Here is a 16,493-nt window from a genome sequence, read left to right on the forward strand (position 1 = left end):
GCAAGTTAAAAAAACACATTTTGTAGTACAATTCTGAGTCCTTAAAAGAAAAACTGGTAACTGCTGAATACTCACAACATCAAGTTGGACATCCCACCAAGTTTTCACAGTATTTGTTGGTAGCTGTTTGTATAATATTCTTATGATTGTCTTGCAAAGACATAGATTCTTGATTGTCTTGCATGTCCTAGAGGCATCAGTTTCAGCTCAGGTCTAGTGTAGTGTGTTTCCTGAGGTCTACCCTAACTTGCACAGAAATATGGAAAAGTCATTGTAGAGTTGATGTTCTAGGGGAAATCTTGAAATTGGTTTTGCCCTTGTGATGTCTGTATGGTAGACACTACAACTGAAATGCATCTGGTATTTATCACCAGGAGGCATATTTGTCTGTTTGCAAAATGTAAACAGCTAAAATACATTCACAAGTACTAAGATTTGAGTAATGTTCAATTTTTTTTTTTTTTTTTTTCATATTTGTCTGTTTGCAAAATGTAAACAGCTAAAATACATTCACAAGTACTAAGATTTGAGTAATGTTCAATTTTTTTTTTTTTTTTTTTGGTTTTTCTCCGGCACCGGGAACCGAACTCATGACCTTGCGCTTGCCAGGCAGGCGCTTTGCCGCTGAGCTAAATCCCCAGCCCCTATGTTCAATTATTTATACATTACTATGCACCTAGTACATCAAGGGGCTGAAAAGTACTGTAGGGAGACTCATCTACGTGTACATTATGAGTAGTACTCTAGCACAGAAGAAGAGCTATGACATGAGATTCTCTAGTTGAAGGCATCTTTCACAGATTTGTATAGGATAGTTTTGGTGTAGCTTTACTGCATATTATTTTACTCCCAAGTGTATAAGCTTTCAGTATTTGACTGAGACTGGATTGCTAACTTACGTAAACTTTATCAATTTTTACTGGGATCATGTATTTAAGTACATGAATACAAAAGAGAAATACAGTACTCTAGAACAAAATCATGGACTATATTTAGAAATAAAGTTTTTAAAAGACTGGTTAAGTAACTGCAAAATATCATTCAATTACAACTTCACTGTTGTTATTTATTTGTTTTTCTACTTTGTGTCTGAAAGAAAAAAAAAACTACAGCTAAAATGATGGCCATGTGAGACAATAGTTCTGCTTGGGTATCAAGTGTTTCTGCCCTTCCGCACATTTCTGGTGCCGTAACACTTCCTGCTGGCCCAACTATTCTGTCTGCCCAAAGTGACCTTTTTAATTTAATTTAATGTAATTTTTTATTTTATGAAAAAAGTAAAACAAAATAAAAGGAGAGTAACAAGAGTTAATACACTGAGAATTGTTATTTTTAAAGTAGCTAAATCAGAGTAGAAGATATAGGCATAAAAATTTCCCCAAATGATACTAGCACAAACCTTTCTTTTCAATGAACTAAGAGAAACTAGAAGTACAACTATCTTGTATTTTGTTTTTGTCCTTTTCCTCTCCTTACCCTTTTCCCCCATCCTAGTTCCTTTCACCGTTTGAAGAATTTCTTCCCATTTTGCAATATCTCTTGTGCATTTTAAACTTTATTTACTCTTTCAGTTCCTCACACCAGAGAGACAATGCGATGTTTACACATGTGAGTCTGATTTATTTGACATATGAGTATGATCTTTAGTTTTCTCTGTTTACCTATAAAAGTCTCCAGTTGATCCTTCTTCATGATTGAGTAGCATTCCATTATGTACAAAGAGCACATCTTTTTTTATCCATTCCTTGCTTGATGGGTATTTGGGGTGTTTCCAATATTTATCTATGACAAACTGTGCTGCCGTAAACATGGGTGCACATATATCACTGTGATATGATGTTTTTGCGTTCTCCCCTAAGAATTCTATTCTATCATATAACCTCCTAAATGTGGAAGTTTGCTTCATGACAATAATGCACTTCACTGCTTTTCTACTTCTCTTCTTGCTTTCACACACTCAGCTCCTCTACCACTTCTGGTTCACAGTGATTTCTGTTTTTTGTTTTTTTTTTTTTTTTGTACCGGGAATGGAACGCATAACCTCAGGCTTGCCAAGCAAGTGCTTATGCTGCTGAGTTACATCCTCAGCGCAAGTGATTTCTGGCTGCTCTAGCCAAGCTCTTACCACCCTTTGAACCATTATGTCCTATTTTGTCCTCACAGCCCCTACTTTTCCATTTTTAAGGAAGCAATTTTTCTTGCTTTTCACTATACTTGACTATAACTTTGAAATGAGAAACTGTTGTTGTTCCCACATATCCAGTAAGTGGGCATGCATTATTTATTTAGTATTTGGAGGCCTTCTGAAATTTGTTACACAGAATTCAGGTAGGTGGGTGGTCCTCAACTAGGAAACGCTAGCGAGATAATTTTGTCCTAGATCTGTTCCATTCTTCCTGGACTGAGTTTTAGAATGATACAACGTTAACTCAACAAGTCCAGACTTCCATACTCTGAGAATTCCAATAAGTAGTTTACCCTTTGATGAGCTCTACGGAGGTAACTTCTAAGCCCTTGGGATGTCCTGTCCAATATGAATGTCTTTGTTCACTTGGGAGCCTTACCCCATGCCAGACAGCTAATACTGACATTGTGACTCATGATGGGTGTCTGTGCTATGCAGACTCAGCTTGATCTTCTCCAAAAGAAGCTGTAGTGAAACAAGTCCAAAGGAATTAAAGTACACATAAATGAAATAGCAGGTTGGTATATATAATTTTTCATTATCGGCAATAAGAATCAATGGACTAAACACTTCAATTGAAAGGCAGAAATTAAAAGATTAGATGAAAAAACACAGCATCCAACTGTATCATGAGATAAAACTGATTTTCAATGTCACATATAGGTTCAAAGGAAAGGGATAAAACAAGATTTTTATTCATAAAGTGATCAAGAAAGAGCTAAAATGGTCATACTAATATCATACAAAGCAGAATTTAAGAAAAAATTAATTGAGACAAAGAATGTCATTTATAAAGATAAATGCATTAATATACCTAGATGTATAACAACTCTAAACTTATAAGTACTTACCAAAAAAACTCCAACAAAATATTGAAAACAGAAAGTAACAGAACTGAAGAGAGAAATGGAAAATTCAGTTTAGATTATTGAAAAGAAAGTTTTCTGTTGTTATCTTTTCTTTTTTGTAGGAATGGTTTGTACTCTGAGTAACTACTTTAAAGACAATAAGACTTGGTGTATTAGCTATTGTTAGTCTCATTGATTTGATATGAAATTTTGTTTCATGTTTTCACAAAATAAAAAATAATAGTTTCAAAAATTTGTACAGTTATAACATCACAGAGGACATAACAAGAATGTGATCCAGATATATTTAATGGATATCTATAGTATACTTTACCCAGTAAGAACAGATACACATTCTTTTCATGTGGATGTGGACCAAATGCAATTTTGATCATAAAATTAAGCCATAGAAGAAGCCTCAATGTATCAAAAAGGGATAGAAATATTATAAGGTACTTTCTACTAGCATAAAATTTTAAAAATCAAGAGCAAAAATAAATTTAAAAGAAATGTGGAATTCAAAAATAATCTAAGTAACCACCAGGCAAAGAAGAAATCACAAGGGGAAGATAGAAAATATTTAGAAATAAATGCAGACAAATCTAAAGTACACCAAAACATATGAACCTCCTTTACCAGAAGCAGTGTGTAGTGGGAGATTTTTTTTTAGCAGCAATCTGGTTTTAAAAATACGAAAAAACTCAAATAATTAATGAGGCTTTCAGCCCATGATGATTAAAAATATTGAAAAGAAGAGCATGAATAAGGCAGGAAATAATAAATTCTGTAATACAAATAAATGAAATGCAGAACAGAAATGCAAGAGAGGAAATCATTTAAGCCAAAAGTTTAAGAACCATGGTTCCTTCCCAGTGTCCAAGAGAATCTCTGTCTTGACCCTCTTCCTACTCATGTCTCTGTCTCATGCTATTGTTACTGGGTTTGTGGGGAGCTGGAGTCTTCTGGAGGTGGTTTCTAAGTACTTTCTGTCCTGAGCAAAGAAATGGACAAGAAAAGCACAAACAGTGAGAAAGTACAGGCTCTACAGAGCAAGTTTGGGTCAAGTAAAAGTAGGGAGAAAGAAGTAGACCCTACCGCATGAGGGTGGGCCACCATGTAAGAGGAGAATACTGTGGCAAAAACTCAAGGTGGACTGATTTTCATATCATTTGTTCCTCAGGCTGATATTAGGTTTAGGCCATCCTATTGAAAATCTCCTTGAGTTTGCATGAAAATTCCACCTCTGGGGACAGTTTTGTGCATGTGATCTGGGATCTTGTCATGTGTCCTTTCTTGGGTAGTTTTATCCACGTCCTATCTTCCTGTCTCTTTCACCTTGAGAGAAACATACCCTCATAGTTCTTCATGGGGTTCTGAGGAAGTGGAGATCTTCTATAGCTTCTTCTGCTGAAAGGATCTCTAGACCCTATCTACCATGGATTTTGTGCTCTACCGCTACCTTAGGATGTTGTGGCTCACTGGCTGGGTTGAAAAGAAAAATTGTTAAAAGACAATGAGAAAAGAATTAGTTACCATTGAACTGTCTGTTTGATGGAAGAAAGAAACTTGCTATCATGTTGGGATTTAGAACAAAGTATGGAGGGCAAAATATGGCAAAAGGGGAGATCAGATAAATTATCAAGAGCCTGAGAGCCCCAGCCTTAGTAAGATTTCTCATACAATGGATCTAATTATAAATAGAAGCCTCAATTCCGGTGCTCATTTAAGCTGTGATGAATTAGGGTCATTAGTGACTCTACTTGTCTTCAGTACTGGAGCAATACTGGAGTCTTGCTTTCTGAAGAGGAGCCTCCAGTCTTCCAGAAGTTCTCAGAAATAGATTACTTCTTACTCATGTGAAAATTCTAGTGACCGTTTCCCATGGAAGATTTTTATAACTTGTCACTGTGTCTCTTGAGGAAGGATGAGAATGATTCCTTAGGAACTTGGAATAAGCCTAGGGTTTTGAGGGGCTACTGGGCTGTCTTTCATGCCTTCCTATTAGCCTTTTGATTTCCCACGGAGACTTCAGGCATGTCTCTCTAGAGTCTCTCACAATGCATGACTGCAACCTGCCTGGGAACAGGGACTGCCTCTGGGAGATATAGAGTTTTCTGCTTGTGTTTTGTAAATGATTATTTTTTATTAGTCAGTTAGCATCTTCTTCCCAGGCTGCTGCATGTGTGTGTAAGACCAGAAAGGCATATTTGGAGTCTCTGTAGATATATAGCTTCTTTTCTTTTCCTCATACAATGTCCAAGTTAGAGCTATGAGCTCTGCTTTGTGAGCCAAGGTCCCTGGGATAAGTTGGCCTCAGGGACCTGTTGCAGCCTGACAATGGTATATGATGCCTTTTCATGTTCTCCCTGCTCAAAGCTACTTCCATCAGTAAACAACACCTCTTAAGGATCTTGGAGGGGTGGATCACTGATGTTCTGCCTCCTTGCATAGATCTGGAAAGTTACTTGTCCACAACAGTGGCTAACTTCTGAAGCTATAGGCATCAAACAGGCAAGATTAAGAGTTGTGCAAGTTTTTATAATAATCTCAGGGATTCTATGGGCATAGTCTTATCTTGGTCAACCTTTTCCCTGTTAACCACCAGTAAACTCTTATTTCCAGAATACCTCGGACCTAATGGGGACTCAGGACTTCCAATAAAGTTAATATTGCAGCTGCCTCTGTTAGCATAGCTGTAGCTACTGCTCTCAGGAAACGTGGCCATCCCCAGATGCCACATTTAACTTTTTGAAAAGTATGCCACTGGGTAGTGTTTGAGTCCTAGATTTGGCTCAAGACACTCAAGGCATTTCCTCTCTTTGCTGATATGTAGAGGAAGAAGGTTGTCCTGAAGTTGAGTATCTTATTATACCATGCAACAGGATCCATCTCTTAGCTAATGAGGTCAGCAACGCTCAGTGTAGTCCAACAGGTAAAACCATTTTGGCCTTTTCCAGAATTTGAGAATTGCCTCCCATTTTGCTAGTAAATCTCTTCTTAGCAAGAAAGTAGGGCACTATGGGACAATTAGAAACTCATCACTAAACATTTGGCTTTCAAGTGACATGTCAGAGGAGGAGAAAAGAATCTCGGACTATGAATCCTCTTGACAATCCAGCTCCGAGAAGATGAACTGATCATTTGTTGTCAATCAATGATCCCTAAAGTGTATGAAAGGCATCACAAATAGAAGACGATGACCTTTTTTCCAGTTGTTCATGTAAAATGTAGCAGTCAACTTTGACACTCACACACTCTCTATGCAATTGCTCAGTCCTACTCATTGTCTTCAAATTATATACACAATTTAATCACTTTTTCTTATTATGTTTATTACTACTACTTGAGTCCAAGCAATCTGAATTAACTAAAGTGTTTTACTGGTCTACGTGCCATCGGGATGTGGAATAGGTAGAATCCTGGGCCTTTACCTCCTGGTACTCATTAAAAATATGCTTTGTATTTTCTTTGGAGATAGTCAAGGACTTAAAAGCCATGAGTCTTTACTTGGGCCTAAGATGCCCAATAGGTAACTTGAAAGACAGCAAAACTTAGCTTTTATTTTGTATCCTTTGTTAATGTAAATCTTGTGTCAAATCTCTTCTCAGCTCTGCATAGGGTTATGTTGACCATTTGGGAAGTGACTGTCTAGGAACTGAAAGACAGAGTTAATTAGCACAGAGTTTACGTGATCTCATCCTCTTTCAAAACTGAGGACACAAAGATAAGAGGTTTACAAGGACATATAACTATACCAAGAAGCCCCCAGCCATTGTCTTAAACCGGTAAAGATGGAGGCACATATCACAGAGACCACCAGAGAGAGTCCTTTCCTGGGAGGGAAACAATTCCTTAGCTATAAAAACTGGAGAACTATAGCACCAGCAGAGAGACAGAGTGATCAAGCAGAGTCCAGTCGACTAGCTAATCCTTCAGAGCTGGCCTTTGCAGATAGACCAGCCTGAACCCCTGCAGCAGAGTATGCCCCTTCCAGCTACCTCAATGGACCTTTCCTATATTCCATCTAAATTTCCAATTTAAGCTTTTTCTATAGATTTGTGCTTTTAACTTTTAATTTCCATTTCTACTAAAGCAAGGACCCACATTAGCCAGTGACTTCCACCTTTGCTAACTGCTTCACCTATCGCGTCCCTGCTTTTCTTGGCAGGTGGCAGGCTCCCTTCTGCATTTGCCTCTTCTTCTCCTTAGAATGTTTGTCCTTCAAAGTCTACAATGCTCATTCTCACACTTTTCTGGAGTGTCCTGACTCTTTGACCCATCCTATCTATTATTATCAAAGCTACTCTTTCTATTCCCCTTTTCTACACTCTTTTTCTCCATCTAGCTTTCATTACCTAATGTAGTACACATATCACTTATTTATCTTCTTTGTTTCAATTTTTTTATTCTCAATTTTTCCCATAGGAAGTAAGCCTTGTAGAGCAGGAGATTTTGTCTATGTGTTTAAAGCGGTGCTCATCATATAAGATTAAATAAACATTAGTATTTGTGACCTATGAGCAGTGCATGCAATTACAATATTTACAAAAATTTTTGTTTTATCTTCTTCATGACTCTGTATGCAGGTTTTTTGGTTCCTCCCTTTTAAGGTGAAAACACTCAAATTGAGAAATGTTAAAATATGTGAATCTAGGTCTTTCTGACTTGAAAGCCATTATTCTGTATTATATCTGTTACTTTTACAAAAAAAAAAAAAAAAAAAGTGCTATGTGACAGGCCCTAGGTCTTTATTTCCCTTTTATCTGGGACTTTATTCAGCCTTCCTTTCTCTGTCTGACTTTTCATGTTAGCACTGCAAAGATGACCCATTGTGAGGCCTGGCTTTGCCAGTACTATGTCTCCTCTAAAATCTCAATAGCTGGAGGAGAGCTGTCAGCCTGTTGTGTATCTGGCAAGCCTCTCAGTGAAATGAAAGGGCAATGACATAGTGTACCTTGTAAAAGCTATCACAGTGGAAAAGAATATGCAGGAGTGTTCACATTATGAAGAGAAAAGTCACCAGACGCATATAATTTTGAAAGTCTTTCCTATATTTTTATATACGCTGCTTGGGTTAACAGTTCTGAGACACTAAGAGCAAAGCACAATCACTTCGTTCAGTTCAGCTACTTGAAATAATAAAGAAAAACTCTCTATAAAAATGAATTTCAGGTTAGTGGTCTCTGAAACATTGCCTATTGATTTAATCAAAAGAGAACATTCAAAATGAATATAGTCCAGGTTTTTACATTACTTAAGAGAAATCAAGTGCTTAGTACTTATGAGGTAAGACTTTTGTGGTTCCTGAATACCAGTGGCAGAAAAGTCAAGGACGGAACAGATGAAGTTAGAATAAGAAGTGAAACCAAGTGGAATTGCTAAAAGTTGAGTTGTTAAGAATGAAAGCAAACCAGAGCAGAGAGCACAAAACAGTGTCATGTTTAATTAGGAATCTGCTTCCTATGTTAGGCTAGGATTTACTTGAATGAGAATATCTGAGAAGACACAATGGAAAAGAAAATAAAGCGAAAAGGCTTTTTAATCATTAGCTCCTTGGACTTGCTCTCTGCTAATTCACCTCTCACTCATGAAATAGATCCAAGTAGGTGCTATTAGTCAACCAGCTATCCTTCAGGTGGAAAATGAAGGACTTGGGTCAACAGGATTGTAGCAATTACACCCAAATAAAAGGGAGACACACAGGGATGGGTCCAGGCATGGGGAGGTGTTTGCGGACCAGACCTAGAATGCACATTTCCCTTTCTCTCACCTTTCATGAACTATGATGACTCTCACCTGTCCAGCCATGTGCCCACGAGAAAGAGGGGTATGACTTTGAGAAGTTAGCAGTTTACTCCATTAGAACAGATGTACATTGAGTTTCTACTATGGACAAAGGTGTTGTATGGGTGGAGGAACTTATATATGTTAGTACAGTGGTACATCAGTTCCCTTAATTTGTTTTATGATTTTGTGGAAGATGGCTGTGCTTGTGTGGGAAAGATGTTTGTCTGTGATCATGTTTGTCACCCACTGTGGAGTTTGTGAATGGAAGCAAAATCTTGTGGGATGTTTTTGTTTGTAAACAAAATTGTTTGCAAACAGAACCATTCATGAACTGGGATATCACTGTGTTTTTTGTTTTGAGGATCTAAAATATTAATTGCATTGCCTTTGACATGAATAAACCTTTGGATATGGATTATAAAAATATTGTATAACATTTTAGACAATATAAAAATACCTATTTGGCCTCATGCCACATGGCTAATTAACACATATATTTTGAATTATATCAAGTGACAGAAAACTCAGAATTTTAGAGTTTCAGAATAGTTTGAATCTAGAAAACTATTCCCTATAGGTGATTTGGGGGCATTAATGGAGCCTTATAATTGAAATCCTGAAAATGTAAATTAATTGGCTTTTAAATGAGATAGGTAGAGCAAGTAAATGAGGTCCTGGAGGTCTGTTTTCATTCAGCTACTGAACTGAAGGAGAAAGTGAAAAATGTTTACACAGGTTAATGGAATAATTATATGGGATTTATCAATACTATTAAAATTACATTTAAAGCTTAGAGCTTTATTGTATATATTAAATTATAAAATGAGCTGTGTAAGAATCCAGAATGCTTACACTTCCAAAAGAGCAATTTTTGCGTTATTGTGAAAAGGGTAACTGACTGCTCTTTTGCAATTAAGAACTTATTTACAACTTTCTCTTTCAATCCATTTTCTAGTCTGTTATACAAAAGACTCATATGCCTTCAAGGTTAGTTCATTTAAGTCATGGAGGAGAGAGAAGCAAGTTCAGAATACAAAGCACACCACAGCCATACGCAGATTTATAAATAACCCTAGTTTAATAAGAGAATATTAATAGAATACTTTTAAACATTAACAATTGCAAGCTCCTTATTTCTCTGACTCTTCTTTTTCCTCCTTTTTCTTTTTCTCCTTCCTTAGTCTTTTCCTTCCTCTTCCCTTTTCTTTTCTTTGTCTTGGAATTATTTTTCCAGTGGATTCTCAGTTTACGCACAGAAATGTAAGAATGAAAGCTAAATGCTTGCTTTCACCTGAGCAAACTGTGCCTCTAAGGAATCCTGATTTCTTGACAAGGGAGCTAAACTGCCTACCTTTTTTTCTTTTCTTTTTTAATTTGGGTCAGGTACTCCTGGATACCCAAGAGAAGTCCACACTCATATCACTTTTTAAAGCACATCAAATGAATCTTCTCAGTATCCTCTAGACAGTTTTATGCCTGGAGGTTCATCAAGAAAATCTTAAAAATAAATATCAATCATCTCTATGTGCCTAAACTACTGTTTTGTTGGCATTTTTCACTGCCCTTCTATGGTTTAAGTCTTTGTTTTGAGAAACAACTTTCTTCAAATTCAATGTTATGTTTTCTTACATGTCATCTAAAAATTAAAATTATGAGAATAGCATATAGAAATTGTCTGAAATGAAAATATTTCAAGTGAAATATTTTCAAATGAAAGTATTTTTAGCAAGAGGAATATAATAGGTTTTGTCAACCAGGACACTATTGAATTTTGTACCAAATAATCCTATGTGTAAGTCAGAGATGGGTCTTTATGTTATAGGCTATTTAGCATGATTGTATCCCCTAGATATCATCCAATTGGAAAAAATAGTATGTCTTCAGATATTGCCAAGTGTATGTGTGTGTGTGTGTGTGTGTGTGTGTGTGTGTAAAACTGATTCATCTAGAATCACTGGGCTTATAGTTTTTTATTATTTTAATCAGAAATATTGCAATTATTCACATATATCCCCTTAAATTTTGCTAAAATATCATAATACTTGAAACAATTTACCACCCACAGGGCTAAACATATTTATGTATTAGCTGTTAATCAATATGGGGCTTTTGGCAAGTAATGCTGAGTTAGCCTCTAGGCGCAAATTCATCCATTTTAGCCTTCATAATGACAGAGGGACTAATATGTTTTTATGTGGTTGAACCAACATGGTTGTTGAAGTGTCAACAAATTATCACTATAGGACAAAAGGGGTCAAAAATTCTACAGTGGATTTCTAGGAGTTTTGATAGTCAAATAGGGGAAGGACAATAATAAAATAAAAAAAGGAGCCTGGTTATATTAAATTTTGTAATATTCAACATTATTCTCCACTTCATTTCTGTTTTTATTCACTGTTGAGAAATGGATAATTATCTGATGAACTTCATCCTGCAAAAATTCTTCATGATAAGTTTTGCCTAGCAAGGCATTACCCATTCTTCCTACATCTTAGGTTTGTGTTTGTGCTGTTTTAAAGAAATGCTTAAATTCAGAAATTCTCACAATCTGTATTCTGACCAAACTTGGGACCACTTAACTAAGAAAATCTTAGACGTGAATAAACATATCTTAGAAATTTAAGGCTATTCAAAATAATGACTCAGGGTTGGCACTTGGAAGGTAATTCTCCCAAAGGCATTTACACAGGAACATTCACCAGCAATTGAGAAGCACTTACCTGGAAGACTGAATAGAGGATAAAAATCTATGTGTCTGATTCTTAGAAGCTTCCCCTTCTACTCCTCTTTCACTAGTCAGGGCTTTCACAAATTTCTCTGATGGACTATTTCATGGGTGTAGGTTAAATATTCTAGCTATAGCAGTAGTGTTAAGTAGTGTATCAAGTTGGTGTTTGTTGTAGACACACCATTGGGCACCTAATTGTTCCAGACTGATCAATCCAATTGAGTTTGCACTTTGAGGTGCCACAGGAGTCTTTTAACTACTAGTGAATGATGTGCAGCAAATGCGTCTTTTTTCTCTATGTGTGTTCCCTGTAGATTGGACCATAGTTCTCATCTTTATGGATTCTATTTCCATATTTACTTTCGATCTCTGTATGAGGACCCACTATTGACTAAGAACAAAAATCAAAGTTTATTTGTCTACATTTATCAGAATTAAGCTACAGAATTCTGGGGTTTGGGACAAATTAAACAAAAATAAAATGCCTTGAAATAATGAATATCTTAAGAAAAAATTTGAGAAGCAACTGGAACAAGAAGAACACCCTAATCTTCCCCCAAAGAGGTCATGAGCCCCTAGTGGAGAAAGTAGCCTTCTTATTCCTGTAGAAAGTACGTCTCTGTCTCTGGAGGTAGTGAGATGCTTAGAGGCCTTTCAACAAGCAAAATGTGATAGCTTTCTCTAGTTTACTACTCTTAGTCCGTGCCATCTTCAAATCAAATTTTGTCATCACTATTCCCTCATTATCACACTTACCACAAAGACACTCGTGTTTCACTGCCTCTTTGAGTCTTCATTTCCTTATGAAGACTCCCTGATCATATAAAGCTTTTATTAAATAAATTTGTATGCTTTCTTTTGTCAGTTTGTCTTTTTAAATAAAGACCTCAAGTGATAACTTAAGAAAAGCAAGGAAAAAAAGATACTTTTCCCTTAAAGAAATTAAATTATTATCAAAGTACACATTTTGTTTAAGAATAAAAAATATGATTTTCCTGTAAATAATAGTGCAAAGTACATCTTGTGGACACATTTTCATGAAGCATTTCCCTACTTATTAATTGATATTTCCTTCTGCAACCCGAGTACCTTAATAACTGTTATGATTTTATCACAGATTTTAAAAAATTTGCTTTACACAGTACAGATTCCTGTGCGTCTGTGTTGTACTATGCTCTATGCTCCTTCAAAACACATTTTGAATTATTTTCCTCACATAGTTATTCTGGCTACTAAAAAAAGAGTAAAAAACAAAATTACTTCTAAACTTAGTGGCTTAGTGCAACAACAAAATTTGTTGCTCTCTCATGTGTCATCTGGCAGGGGGCTATAAGGGACCAGCTCATCCTTATTCCCCTCTGTGTCAGCTAGAAATCTGAGACCTGGCATCATCTGAAGGTTTGCTTACTTAGATAACTGGTGTGTGACACTAGCCGCTGCCTGAAACCTTAGTTAAAAGCGAGGACCAGAATATTTACAAGTGGCTCCTCCATGTGGCTTATCCTTTATAACAGCATAGTGGTTGGGTCATCACAGTGACACATTCATTTAATGGAATGTAAAGCACTGCAGGCAGCCCAGTGCAAAGCACAATCCAGAGGTGGTGGATAAAGTCACCTTCGATGCCTCTGGCTTGCAGGGGCTATGCCTAGGGATGTCATTTTCATGTGAGGAATATGGAGGACATCCCATTCTAACAAGTGTATCACTTTGGTGAAAATTTACCAGATCCCTTTTCACAACACCACCATTCTCTCTCCTCTGCAATTATTCATGCCTTCTAGTATTTCTGTGCAATATCTAAGTTTTGACTCTTCTTGTTTTGTTTTGAAAATATTTCATGCTTCTTTTCTTCTTGATCTTTGCCCACCGTTTGGCACATCACTTCAAGCACCAGTGACATCATCTACTTTCTGTTAAATTAATCCAATAAATAAATTTTGCATCTTGCATTGGCAGCTTTATGGGGTAAAGCAAACCACATCATACCCGCTGTCTTCTGCATGTAGAACTGAAGAAACCCCAGGGCCTTAAAGTATGAATGGATGACGAGAAGAATAGAAAATGAGCCTTAATCCCTAAGTATACTGATGTATCCATCAAAGTCTTATACAATAACTATTATACTTACTGGCCTTGAACAGCTTAACTATCATTACCTTGAAATTCTTCAAACTCTGTGCACACAGCCTAGTAAAATAACTTAAGATATCACACATTTTTTACTGGACGTCAGTTCCCATAGGAATAAACTCTGCTGTGGTTTGGGTACAGCCTTATTGTGTCCTCCAAAGGTACATGTCTTGGAGACTTGATCCCAAGGATGGTGGTACTGAGGTGGTGGACTCTATAAAAGCTACAGCCTAGTGGAAGGTAATTAAGTCATGGGGAATTGCCTGAGAAAGAATTAAAGTTGGTCTGTGGAGTGAATTAGTTCCCGTGAGAGTAGGTTCTTGCGGGGTGAATTAGTTCTCATGGAGTGAATTACAAAAAGATAGAGAGGGATTTCTTCTGGTTTTCTTGCTTCTTTTCTCATCACATGATCATGTGTATGTGTGTGTGTGTGTGTGTGTGTGTGTGCGTGTGTGCTGAGGATTGAACCCAACATCTTGTCCATGCAGGGGAAGAACTCTACTACTGAGCGACCACCCCAGTCCTCATCACATGATATTTTCTTCTGCATAAACTTCCTCATCACAGCAGCCACCACGTTATGATGTAGACAAAACAACCTCACCAGAGGCCAGACTGATGGGGATGTCTCATCTTGAACTTCCAGCTTCCAAAATGTTGAAAACCTTAAGGCTCTTTTCTGCATAAAGTATTCAACCTCAGGTATTTTGTTGTAGCCACATAAAACAGACCATGTTTAGCTTATGGAGATCAGGGTTCAATAATTTTATTGTAATAAAGCAGCTTCTCTATACATGCTGTATAAAGAGGTTGATTAATTGAACTATATTTCCTAAACATAAAAATTATTTCCCATATCCCAGTTTGATAAGTCCAAGAGGATCTTGATAGTAATACAGAAAATGTCAGTCTTTTTCTCCTTACACTATCATTTCTACTCCACCAAAATAGCCACCCAAGTATCTAACAAGGCAGATATTAAAATATTTTTATCACTTGATGTTAAGATATACAGATAAAATTTTCCCTGAATTACAAGAAAAAATAAAAGAAGAAAGGAGAAAGGAAACATAATGAGAGTACAAGGACCCATGGAATACTGATTGTTATGATTTATGTGATGAAATTAAAGAGTTGAAAGCCAATTTGAAAGCATTTCAAAGTAATATCATAGAAATTAATTTGAAAGATACACTTAATGTTTTGAATTACAACCTGTCAATCCTGTCATGAATTTTAACTGAGTTAAAGAAAGTATTCTACTGCATATTATATAGGTGTTGGAGTTTTCTATAGTACAGAACTACCCAAGAAATGATGACACAATGGAAATTAGTTACCTGACAGTAACGAAGTATTTCCATTGAAATCGTAATGCATGGCGAAGGAAACATTTTGATGTATTGAAATGATGAAATCTATTGTTTGTAAAACCTGTTTGTTCCTGATAACTTCTCAAATGATACTTCTGATGTTAATTCCTTTTAGTTTTTCTTAACTTTTTAATTAATATTCACAGACAAGTATCATATTGTAGGTATTCTTGTGTGGTTAATATCCAGGAAAATAAAAAAGCAAACTTTGTCAACACAAAAAAGCCATCGTGTGTTCCTATCACTATCTATCCCTACTTGCTATCTAAATTCTTACTACCTTTGCTGCTGATGGCATTGATTATTTGGGCTATTTTTGTATTCTGCATTAACAGAAAAAGGCTACAGTATGTACATTCTTGTGCCTGATTTCTTTCACAAAGATCCATATTACTGCAAATAGATATGGATTAATCATTTTTAGGAGGCAAAGATGCCATTGCATAAATAATTCATTATTTATCCATCCTATTATTAATGCTTATTTTATCAGTTTCAATTTGGTTCCCGGTACAAAAAAAGAATGATGACTTATCAGTGTGATGCTCATACATGCAACTCTGCTGTAAGTATTCAAATGAATGTATTTTAGGGAATATATTTTAATATCAAACACTTTTTGTATCCATAACATAAATTATCATGTGAAATTATGCAATAAATATTAACTACATTTATTTTTTTCAAGTATAAATGTAAAATTCCTTTCTTTGGACTCCTCTATATTAAAATAAGATATCTATTATTAGGTGAATATGGACTCTATAGAGAGTTTATTAGATGTTAGACATAAAACTAGCAGTTTGAAGTCCTTTATCTACTTATTACTAATAAATACTTTGTGAAATGAGTATTTGTATTCCCAATGTATAGACAGGGAAACTAAGGTTAATAGGCAAATCAAGAAGCTTAAAATGCCTTTGCCAATACATTCTCAAAAGCTTATCACTGGGAAATGAAAAAATGAATTATATTCTAATGCAAATTTGGTTTACAGAATGAAGTAGAGGAGAGGAAAAAGAGAAGAAGAAGAAAGGTATTACAAAATGATGTTTCCAAATCCAATCTAGAAACCAAATCAATTTAGTCCCAGTGTTTAAGTTACATTTTTCCAGAGGGTGACCTTGGCATAATTTAACTTGTAATAGTTACTTTAAAAGGTTATTTTCAAGACACATGTCAAGATGTTGGAAAGTAAGAATAAAAGAGAGAACCCAATAAAGCATATTATTTTGCGGGGACGGGTTTCCTGGGAACCCAACTCACAACCTTGCACTTGCCAGGCAGACGCTGTGCCGCTGAGCTAAATCCCCAGCCCCAAGCATATTTTATCAAGAAAATCATCACTGTAGAAACGTAGGAGGTTGGATGTGATAGTTTATATCTAGATGTCCCCCCCATGCCTCCTGAACTTAGACATGAGGCTTTTGGAAGGGGAT

This window comes from Chinchilla lanigera, unplaced genomic scaffold (genome assembly GCF_000276665.1).
Source record: "Chinchilla lanigera isolate Chin_1 unplaced genomic scaffold, ChiLan1.0 scaffold00040, whole genome shotgun sequence".
Lineage (NCBI taxonomy): Eukaryota > Metazoa > Chordata > Mammalia > Rodentia > Chinchillidae > Chinchilla > Chinchilla lanigera.